This window comes from Cricetulus griseus, chromosome 2 (genome assembly GCF_003668045.3).
Source record: "Cricetulus griseus strain 17A/GY chromosome 2, alternate assembly CriGri-PICRH-1.0, whole genome shotgun sequence".
Lineage (NCBI taxonomy): Eukaryota > Metazoa > Chordata > Mammalia > Rodentia > Cricetidae > Cricetulus > Cricetulus griseus.
In genome coordinates this window covers 387,763,772-387,775,833 of record NC_048595.1, presented here as the reverse complement: position 1 = coordinate 387,775,833, position 12,062 = coordinate 387,763,772, and the positions used below count along the sequence as shown (strand labels likewise).

Genomic DNA, 12,062 nt, shown 5'->3' with positions numbered 1-12,062 from the left:
AAGCCACACAATTGGATGTGCACAGTAACAATCCATTATCAATTGGAAGTAGTATATACATGATTGGGCCTGAGCAGGTCTTGAAGGTACATACAAGTTACATGAAGAAATTGTCCAAATGCTTATGGCTTCTGCTGTTACAATGTACCTATAGCCTCATGGGGTGCACCCTATCATTAACTGACAGTTTTGGAAAGAGAAGAGCAGGGCCTGGTTTACTGATGGTTCTACACATTATATAGAAATAACATAGAAATTGACAACTACAGCATTGAAGCATGTGAAGGAAAATCTTCACAGTGGGCATAACTTTGGGCAGAACACATGGTTTTACATTTTGTCTGGAAGAAGCAATGGCCATATTTTCAATTGTCTACTTATTCATTACCTGTAGCCAGTGGATTAGCTAGATGGCTAGGACTTGGAAAGACCCTATTTGAAAAATCGGTGAGAAAGCCATTTGGGGAAGAAGTATGTGGATAGATCTCTACAGATGTGTGAAGAATGTGAAGCTACCTGTGCCTATGTAAATGCTCATCAAAGGTGACTTCAACAGCAGAGGAGTTCAGTAATCAAGTAGATAGGATGACATGTTCTATGGACAGTCAGCCTCTACCCAGTCATCCCTGCCATTGCCCAATGGACCCATAAACATAGAAGCCATGGTAGCAAAGATGGAGATTATACATGGGCTTGACAACATGGACTGTCGCTCACCAAAGTTGACCTGGCTACAACTGCTGGTGAATGCTAGAAATGCCAACAGCAGAGACAAACCTGGATCCCCAGATATGGCATGGTTCCTCAGGGTGACCAGGCAGTGACCTGGTGGCAGGTTGACTCCATTGAACCACTTCCTCCATGAGAAGGACGATACTTTGTCCTTACTGGAGCAGATACTCATTTTTCTGTTCATGGATTCGCCTTTCCTGTATGTAATACTTCTGTGCCTTATTCACTGTCATGGTATACTATGCAATATGTCTTCTAACCAAGAAACTCACTTCACAGTCAGAGAAGTGAGACAGTGGCCCTATGATCATGGAATCCATTGATCTAACCATATTTCCCATAATCTTGAAGCAGCTGGCTTGATAGATGGAATGGGCCTTTGAAGACACAGTTACAGTGCCAATTCAGTGGCAACAGGATGGAAGGATGGGGCAGGGTTCTTTAGCAGATGGTATATACTTGAAATCAGTGTCCAATATATGGTACAATTTTTCCTGAACCTCAATGTCCAATATATGGTGCAGTTTCTCCAGGATGCACAGGTCCAGGAATCAAGGGATGGAAAAAGGAAATGTTTCACTCACTATCACCCCTAGTGACCCACTTGTCCTCCCTCCCCACCCCCAGCCACAACCTTAAGTTCTTCTGGACTAGAAATTTTGGTTCCAGACTGGGGAATGCTCCTGCCAAGACACAACAAACATTCCATTGAACTGTAAGCATAGACTTCCCCCTGGGCACTTTGAGCTTCTAAAGTCCTTAAGCAAACAAGAAAGGAGTAACTGTGTTAAGAGGAGTGACTGGTCCTGATTACCATGATAACCAGGGGAAACTGGATTGCTTCTCCACAATGGAGGCAAGAATGATTTATTCTGGAGTGCAGGGGATCCTTAGGGCAGTGGTTCTCAAACTTTCTAGTGCTGTGACCCTTTAATACAGTGACCCCAGCCATAAAATGATTTCTGTTTCTATTTCATTACTGTGATTTTGCTACTGTTATGAATTGTGATGTTAATATTTTTAGAGACAGAAGTTTGCCAAAGGGGTTGTCACCCACAGGTTGAGAGCTACTGCTCTAGAGAACCCTGACTAATATATATTCAATTATATTTTGAAAATATTTTATTTCAAAAATGTAGGTGACAATACTTGCTGCCAAATCGATGACCTGAGTTGGATCCATCCAAACTCCTGCAGATTGTTCTCTGACCTCCACTTTTACTCCCTGGCATAAAGGTGCAGGTACCATGAGTGTATACAAACACGATAATACATAGAAATTTTAACTGATAGTTGAGTTTCTGATTACTTTCATTAAAAGAATCCTTCAAAGAATTTTAAATTGAGATTAGGACAGAATTTGCAACAATTTCTGAAATTGCCAAAAGCATTCTTCTGCAATTTTGTACTACCTATTTATGTAAAGTAGCAGTCTCAGCATGGAAAATTGTGAACTCAAATTATCAAATAACTCTCAAAAATGCTTGAGATATTTTGCATCCTGTGATATCAATGAAGGCAAGATATTCTTTAAGTAAGATTTAATCGATACTTCTGTATCACTAGTATGTAAATGTCGTCATCTTTAATAAATGGTAAAATTGTATACATACCAAATAATTGTTTTCAAATATTTTTTTATGATTTATTACCAGCAAATATCTGACTTACTTATTTTATGTGTCAATGTAACTGGGGACATATGAAACTTTCTCTGACAAAAAGGAGTTGAGACATAGCCTAAAGCCTAGGTGAAACTGACTTTAGGTCTGTAACTTCCATAGCAGGGCCCAGCTAATGTTCAACTTTTTATTCTTTCAGCTCAAGAATCCATATGTGTGTGCACATACACACTATCCTTCATATTTTACTTTTCCTACCACATTTTCATATTCAAAAGTTTTTAACATTTTCAAGTGTAGTTTCATATATTAATTTAATAATTAAATTTATGAACATTAAAAAATACTTCTATCAGATTTTCTAACTTTTATCTTGAAATTCAAATTACCAGAGGATTGGAGGTAGGCTGGGAGTAGGAAATGACTCATCTTTTTTTTTGTTTGTTTGTTTGTTTTTTGGCTTTTCGAGACAGGGTTTCTTTGTGGCTTTGGAGGCTGCCCTGAACTAGCTCTTGTAGACTGGGCTGGTCTCGAACTCACAGAGATTAGCCTGCCTCTGTTCCTGAGTGCTGGGATTAAAGGTATGTGCCACCACCACACGGCCTGACTCCTCTTTTAACAGTAACTACTATGCTATTCTAGAAAATTGACTTTTAAAGAAATGAATGATAATAGTCTCTTATTTAATGGCAATTTACCTAAACACCATTAGCTGCCATTACAGGTACATACTTAAATAGAAATCAGTATGTCATAACATATTCAAAGCACATAGTACAGTTTATTCATTCTCAGTGGGAATATAACATATGGTCTTTAGAGAATTCTCAAAAGAAGAAAAAAGAATGGCTAAGAAATATCTTGAAAAATGTTCATTGTTCCCAGCAATTAGGAAAACACAACTTTGAGATTTCATCTTACCCCAGTCAGAATAAAAACTAACAAAATAACTGACCAAAAATACTGTTGCATGTGGGGAAAAGGGAACCCTCATTCATTATTGGTGGTATTGCAAACAGGTGGAACCACTACAGAAATCCATATAGAGTTTTCTCAGAAAACTAAAAATAAATTTACATGTGAACCAGGTATACCACTCCATGGCATATGCCAAAGGACTTCATATCCTACTCCCCAGATACGTGCTCATCCATGTTTATTGCTACTCTATCCACAATAGTCAGGAAATAGAAACTATCTAAATGTCCTTCAAACAACAAATGGATAATTAATGTGGTATATATACAATGTGGAACACTATTCAGCTATAAAAATGAAATCATGAGCTCTGCAGATAAATAAATGGAAATGCAAAAGATGGGCTCTTTAGGGACAGGGAGGCAGGTAAATACAGAACAAGGAGGAAGAAAATAAAGGAGAATAGCAGGGTATAAGTGATCTGATAGAAGATATGGGAAGAGAGGGTTTTCTAGTGGGTGGACAGAGAAGTAAATACAGAAGTAGTAAAGAGGAGGTAAAACAACAAAAAGAAGTCTTAAAAAAGGCATAAGGAATCATACTTTTAACTATCTTTTTAAAAAGAAGAAAAGAAAACCATGAAACACATGTAATTCTATGCATAAATACATAGACAGTTATAATGAACTTTTCTCATCTGGACTGCCAATACTGTTGTAATTTTAAAAAGCAGTATGCAAGAGAAAGACACCATTGGACAGAGCTTCGGTGCAGGGTTTTTTATTGGGGGAAAGTGAATGGGAAAAGGGGGAGGGGAGACCTGCCTCTGGGGACAAGAGCAGCAGAAAAGAAGAAAGAGACAGAGAGAGAGGAGAGAAAGAGGAAGGGGAGGGAGGGAAAGAAGGAGGGAGAGAAAGAGAGAAGGAGAGACAGAGAGACTGGTATTGAAGCAGAGACAGAGAGACTGGTATTGAAGCAGAGACAGAGAGGAAGAGAATGATGGGAGGTGGGCAGGGCCCCTTTAAAAGGGAACATAGAGAATGTGCACAGATGGTGCTCTTAGTGGCTGCAGCTAAGGGTGTATCCTGTCAGAACCCCAAGGACAGGTGAGTACAGGTGCCTAAATACTAACAAATACTACCCCCCAAGAGCCAAAGAACCACCTAACAAAAACTCAAATGCCAGAGACGAGAAACCCTCTTCTGAGTTGTGGGCCAGGACTGTCCAAGAAACTCCCAAAGCATACAGCCTATTGCTGCTGTCCTTGGTTGCCCTTGGTAAGTCCATATTGCTGAACACACTATGTGCTTCTGAAACAGGGCTCAGGGACCACTGAGCTAGAACTAACCGGAATTCCTCCTCCCTCAGACTAATTTCACAGTACCGGAAGGCACTATGCAAGCCTCCAAAGAAGGGAAGCAAGCAAAAGTCCTACCCAGCTACGATGCCTATGAACCACATCAATGGCCAGCATGGCACGATGGGTGCGTAAATGGCGCACATACCTTGGCAGTAACCAACAGCTCTCTAGTTGGACTTAAGACATTCTAAACAAGTCACAGTTACTGGAAGAGAATCTATAACCACTGCTTTACTAAATGAGCATAATCCCTAACAACAATCTTAACATATGTCCTTGTACCCACAGCTAAGTGTAATCCTCAACCCTTACAAGGAAACTATTCTTTGCAACACACAGATTTCATCACAGAAAACTACAACCAACCAAAGTGCAGAATAGTGGAGCCCAGTCCGTCCCAGTGGATATATCTACAAAACCCTCCTGCTAAGGCTCAGGGAACATTGCTGAGGAGGGGGCAGAAAGACTGTAAAAGCCAGAGGATCAGGGAGTTTGCTATAAAGTCCTTTCTCCGAGTAATGTCAGAAGCCATGGTCATAAAGTCTCTCTAACATGACTGTCCAAACATAAGACACTAATGGACTTGCAAAAGTGGATGGAAAACACCCAGTAGGTCTCAGCCACATAGAGAGCTCCAGGCAATTAAGGGATGCAAGAGTGGGGGAAACAGTTCCCTCTGGGGAACTGTACACCAATTGGTTGTCCAGTGCCAAACAGTCAGCACTAAAAACATACATGTAGGGAACATTATACAGACGGAGCAGTAATATTGTATGCATATGTATATACACATACATATATGAATGCAATATGGGAGGGTCTCAAGGAAGGAAAGGGAAAAGAAATGTGTTGTAATTATAATTTCTAAATGAGTTAAGGGATAGAAGGAAAAGAAGGTGAGAGAGAAATAAGGATAGGTAAGAAGGAAAACATGCTGATTTCAGATATTCATATGAAAATTTCTGCCTTTTATTCTAAGAAGCAAAAGTAAAAAAATAATAATTCTCAAGACATTCCTCTTAAAATTAAAGACACAAAACATTTGTTAAATGTTTTAAAGGATACAAAGTTGTAAAAGCTACATTTCAGTAGACAGTTATGAAAACTCTATTAGTAATTATACTGTGGACATCACACAATGTCTTACATCATCAGTCTAAAATTGTTCCTTTAGTTTGGTTTTTCTGTTTGATTTCCAGTTTAGCTTACTTTCTGAAGGGTCTGGTGGCAGGCAAAACAAACATTTCAGAATGTCAAGATCTTCTAAATTTTACAAGTACAATTAAAGTTGGAAAACATAAAGCAAATTAGGAGCCTTAACTAGTAACTGGGAAATAACACTTCAAAACTTGTACACCGAAACATCAAAAGGTAACATTACTAGCTAATGGACTTATTAAGATTCAAGAGAGCATCTAGCCTAGAAAAAGTACTTACATTGACTTCCACAAAACTAAAGCAGGTCATCCTGATGTGTCAGGAATAGCAATGGTAAATGTTAGAATGCTGTGTCTTTATGTCATCTCATAATAAGCCAGAAAAGGCTTTGGAAATGCATGAACTACAAAAGGCAGGCACTAAGGGGGAAAAACTATAAAAACCAACACAGTAGAAATCTGAGAAAGTTGGAATGTAGAACCTATTTAACTTCTCAGACTCCATTTCAGTATTTTAACACAGAAATACTATTTTACAACTACAGGCTATATTCATAAACACAAACTACCCATGTCCACACTGCAAAGGCCTTTGAATGTGTAACATCCTAATATGGAAGATTGTTTCAGGGCATTCACATAATCATTAAATTAGAATAAATATGAATTTATTCATAGATCAAATTAGACACAGTAAACTAACAAAACCACAGAAAAATACACCTTTCGATAACTCAATTAAGATATTAATTCCCAATTCAAAAAATGCAGACAAGCAAATTGCATTTAAAAAACAGAATCATCTCCTTGTGTCTCCAATAAATATACTTTATCATCACAAACTGATACTGCCATAGTGTTAAAAATGGAAAAGGTATTCCAAGTAACTGGAATTAGGAAATGAGCAAAAGACACTGTGCTAATAGCTGCCAAAATGGGCTTCAAGCTAAACCTGGTCACGTCACAAATCTGAGAATATTATGTACCAAGATGGGTACACCCAATTTTATACAATAACATTAGAAATGAAGTCCCAGATTAACTCTGACACAATAGTAGTGGGTAACTTTAGTACCCAATTCTCACCAACAGACAGGCCATACCAACAAGTACAACCACCAATGAAAACAAACAAAAACCAGAGAAACATGAGTGAAATGACATCATGGATCAAATGATCCAAACAGACATCTACAGACCTGTAGTTGTCCCGACCCTCAGCAACCTAGAGCAAAAAGTCCAGGGAGGGGAATGGGGACAAGAGACGCGAGTGAATGACCACAAGACAGAATTCTGATCACGTGGCAAATTTTATTTTTTCCAGGGTAGTTTATATAGTCAGTAGTATGGGGTAAAGGGGAGGGGAAGAAAAGGCCAAGAGCCAGGTGTTAGTTTAAGCAGGATGTCAGAAAACTATAGAAAGAGGATGTTGGCAGGGTAAAAAGTTCATGGGTGGTGGGGAGAGGGAGGGTTACCTAGGTGAGTGGTGGGAAGAAGGAGGTTGCTTAGGTAAGTGGGCCTGTGGCTGGAACAAAGGATTGATGTCTGGGTCGTGTTGTTCCTTCTGAGTGCTCATGCTTCTAGAAGCCATTTATAATCAAAAGACAGTTCTATAACTACGTGACTTGCCAAGTTTGGCCTAAAGGTTCATGTCAAGCTGTATGGCCCAACACAGACCATCCCATGAAAACACTAAAGAATATAACATTATTCTCAGAAATCCATGCAGCTTTCTGTGAAACAGATTCAGAAAGTGGTTGGTTACCCCCTAACTGTCCTGATCTTCGTATTTCTTTTCATTGGCTGCTTTTATGTTTGGCTTATTCTGGTTTTTCTAAAACCCTAAGGTACACTGTCTGAGATGTCTCCATTTCTTGTAATGTGTTTGTAAATAAACTTTCTCTCAGAACTGCTTGATCCTAGTTAATTTTAGTATTTTTTTATTTTTTAATCCCATTCACCATTGAACAGCATATTCTTTACTCTCTACGTTCATGCATGTTTTATAGTTTTCTTGTTGGTTGCTAGCTTTAATCCATTGTGATCAAATAGAATACAAGAATTTATCTTGATTCTCCTGTATTTGTTAAAACTTGCTTGTGTCTGATGAATCCCACAGAGGGATTCAGACTGGTACTGTAGTTCTTGCCAGTCCCAGAGCTGGGGAAGTCTATTTGACTAGAAAGGGCACCAACAATATGGTAAAGTAACAAACTCACCAAAATCCACCTTGGAGAATAAGTGAGTTTATTGGGCTTCCTTACAGGGCATGGATGACAGGATTGTGGGTGTGACCAAAGCAGATGCATTGATGCAAAGTCTCACCTCATGCATGGCCATCTTCTGGAAGCTCATCATGAAGCCCCTTTTCTGGAAACCTTCTATTTTATGCTAGAGTATCAACAGTTCCATTATCATTACCACAGACCTACTCATCTTTGTATGATTCTACTCCAAGGTAGTAATCGTGTTATGCCCAGAGGGAAAAAATGTCATACTTAAACAGCTAGCTGCAGAACAACAACAAAAAGAATCCCTCAACCCAATCAAATATGTGAGATTAATGTAAAGTCTCAAAAGATAAAATGAAAATGGCTAATAAACCATGAGAAATATCCAGGTGATGGTGTGCAGGGCTGGGTGGTGGTGGTACACACCTTTAATCTCAGCACTTGGGAGGCAAAAGGAGGCAGATCTCTGTGAGTTTGAGACCAGCCTGGTCTACAAGAGCTAGTTCCAGGACCCGCTCCAAAGGTACACAGGGAAACCCTGTCTCAAAAAACCAAAATAAAAACTATGAGAAAATATTCAGCCTCACTAGCCATCAGAATATGAAAATCAAAACTAATTCAGATTCTTTCTTACTCCAGTCAGAATGGCAGTCAAAATAAATAAAACAAGTAAGTACTATCAAGGATGTAGACAAAAGGAGTCCTTATATGATACTGATGTACACTCTAACCACAATGCATGGCAATAGGAAATTTTATCAAAGAAAACTAAAATTAGGGCTAGTGAGAAGGCTCAGTAGGTAGAAGTGCTTGCTGCCAAGCCTAACAACCTGAGTTCAATCCCCAGGACTCACATGGCAAAAAAAGAGAACCAATTCCCATAGTTTGTTGTTTGACTTCCACAATATGCTATGGCACATTTGTGCATAATCCTATAAGAGCACACACATGATAAATTTAATAAGAGTGAAACAAACAAAAAGTAAACCTACCATATGACCCACCCACACTGCTCTCTGGTATTCAGCCACAGGCCTCCACATCAGTGTGACAAAGAGATGCTTTGTATCTATCAATCTCTATTACAGCATTATTCACAATAGCTAAGTGGCAGAATCAACCTGGGTGTCCAACAATAGAAATGAATATTTTAAATGTGACATTTTTCATCCACAAAGATGATGTGTCATCTGGCAAAAAATGGATACAAATTGAAATTATTACAGTAAGTCAATTTAGCCAGGCTCAGAAAGACAAGTATTGCATATTTCCTTTCATTTTGTACTTCCTATGTTTTGTATGATACACAAAACCATGTATGCATGTATATGATTTGAAAGTCAGAGTAAAATGACCTTAAGAACAAAGAGGGAGGAGAATGGGGTAAGGAAAGGGGCAATAGCACATGGGAGAAATATGCTGAATTTACAGCTTACACTTGAATAAAACTGCAAAGATATACAAGTTTTTAAAATTTGGTACTGACAAAAAATACATTGTAGCAATAGCATCCTTACCAATGCTGGCAGGACTATTTAGTGTGTATCATTTTCTCCACATGGTTCATTGTCTCCTATCTAAAAATGCCCACATTTCCTATTACTCCATCTTAAGTAGAAGGGCTGTGCAACATCAGAGACCTCAGTGGATGATAGTAAAACTTGATAGGCATGTCATCAAGTGTCCAATGCAGACAGTAAGTATTTCTCCAGCACTACCCCACACCTTAGTTGTCTCAACTTACTCATGTCCTAGTATGCTTCCCTGTCATTTGTTGCTTCTTACTCTTTTGGCTTTTCAGCTCTTTGAAGGGGCCCACCACCCAGCTCCCAAATAAATCACACACGGAGGCTTATTCTTAGTTATGAATGCCTGGCCTTAGCTTAGCTTGTTTCTAGCCAGCTTTCCTTAACTTAAATTATTCCATCTACCTTTTCCCTCTGGGCTTTTGTCTTTCTTTCTTCTGTATATCTTGTTTTCCTTTTAACTCCATGGGGATAGCTGGGTGGCTGGCCCCTGATGATGTTTTCTTCCTGCTCCTTCTCTCCCTCCTGTTTTCCTTCTGTTTATATTCTCTGCCTGTCATCCCTGCCTATCCTTCCTCCTGCCTTGCTATTGGCCATTCAGCTTTTTAATTATACCATCAGGTATTTTAAACAACCAAAGAATCACAGCTTCACCGAGTTAAACAAATGCAACATAAACAAAAGTCACACACCTTAAAATAATATTCTACCACACTTCCCTGTGCTAACACATACCCTCCATGCTGTTTTTTAAAGAGACATGCTACTTTCCATATGGAGAATATCATAAAATATCACATGTTAAAATGAGATCTTTCTGCATATGACTCACAAGGATAGAAGAGATTTTTTTAATCTAGTCATTGAATATAACAGATCATCAAGTGTAATTATCAATAGTAATCAGTACTTAGTTTAAAAATAGAAACTGAGGCTAACCATGGTGGCCCATACCTATTATCCCAGCTCAAGGGAGATAGGCAAGACAATTACTATGATTTTCAGGCCAGCCTCGGCTACACTGTAAGACCTGTCTCAAAAAAACAATTTTTAAAAGTCCCAAGACAAATGCTAAACTGGGCATAGTCTTGCTAGGAAGAGGTTAGTTTCAGAAAGAACTGAACCAAAGGCCCCAATAGAAAGGACAAAAAGAACAGTGGAGAATGAGATGTGTTAGAGAATAAAGGAAAGATACCCCAGGAATCCAGTGGTTTTTCAATATTAAACTAACAGGTACCCTTTTGTTACTAACTGATTCTCAGTATCTATTTGTTTTTAAATAAGTCCTTTGCCACAGAGGATAGCAAATGAGTAACCTGGACTAGGCTGCCCTCAGGTTTCTGAGACAGTGCTTGCCTGTATGGACAGGTTTTAACCAAGATCTAAAGGAGTTGTTCCTCACAGGGGAAGCTATTTCACATGTGTACAGCATTATTTGTTCACCATCACAGACATCACTAAATGTCATCAGTCTATCACCCCCAATTAATTGACTGAACCAGGATATTGAGTCTCCAGGAAATAGTCTCAATTTTTGCCCCAGTAGATGACATAACTGGATCTTGTCCTCACTCTGCAGGAGCAAACTATCCCCTGCTTACGTTCAGGCATCTTTACAGCTTTCTCTCCCCAAGAGCTGGCAAGTGCTTAGAGTCTTCCTAGGCCTGACCAGCTACTGTCACTTAGGGATCTTAGGATATAAGAAACCAATAAGAAATTAGATGAAGCCCTAGAAGGGGAAGAAAGGACTCTAATTTAGACCCTATGGTAGTTTGAATGAGAGTGACATCATAGTCTCCTATATTTTAACACTTTGTCCCCAGTTAGTGGAGATGGTTAGAACAGATTAAGAGGTGTGGCCTTATTAGAGAGGTATGTCCCTGAGGGTAGGCTTTGAGGTTTGAAAAGACTCATCCCTAGTGTTCTCTCTTAGCCTCCTGCTTGTGGATCAAGATGTGAGCTCTCAACTGTTCCTGCTACTATGCCTTTCCTTCACCATCATGGACTCTAACTCTCTAGAACTATTAAACACTTTCTTTTATAAACTTGCCTTGGTCATATTGTTTTATCACAGAAATAGAAAAAGAACTAAGTGAGACACTTCCAAACAAAGGTCTTCATTTAGCCATCTAAAAGTGGACTTGTACATGTGCTGCAGCCTTGGCCTTGGCCCAACTAGACACACCAAACCAATTATATGCCATTGAATGAAGAGTGGCCTTGGGAGTTCTTGATGGGGGAAGTGCTTCTGTGTATGTGTTTGTCTTATTGGATGATAAATAAAGCACTGTTTGGCCAATGAAGCAGCAAGTTAGGCAGGACTAGGAGTCAAGGAGGATTATGGGAAATGTAGTAAAAAGTGGTAATCCAGGCAGGAAGTGACATTGCAGGGAGACTCATATATGAGCAAGGGCAAGAAGGAAGTCATTTCCTTTTCCTTTTTCTCTTCATCCTGGTCTCTGCTCTGGAGTCGTCATGTGATCCACCAGCAAGAGAGGGTGTCAGCGGAAGGCATC

The 12,062-nt window shown here is 39.2% G+C and overlaps 1 protein-coding gene across 1 annotated transcript in view; it reads right to left on the bottom strand.

Annotated features, from left to right (window-relative positions):
• The window catches only part of CUNH12orf40 (chromosome unknown C12orf40 homolog), a 68,713-nt gene that overhangs the window by 41,844 nt on the left and 14,807 nt on the right, over positions 1 to 12,062 (bottom strand). The gene's annotated exons all lie outside the window — the stretch shown is intronic.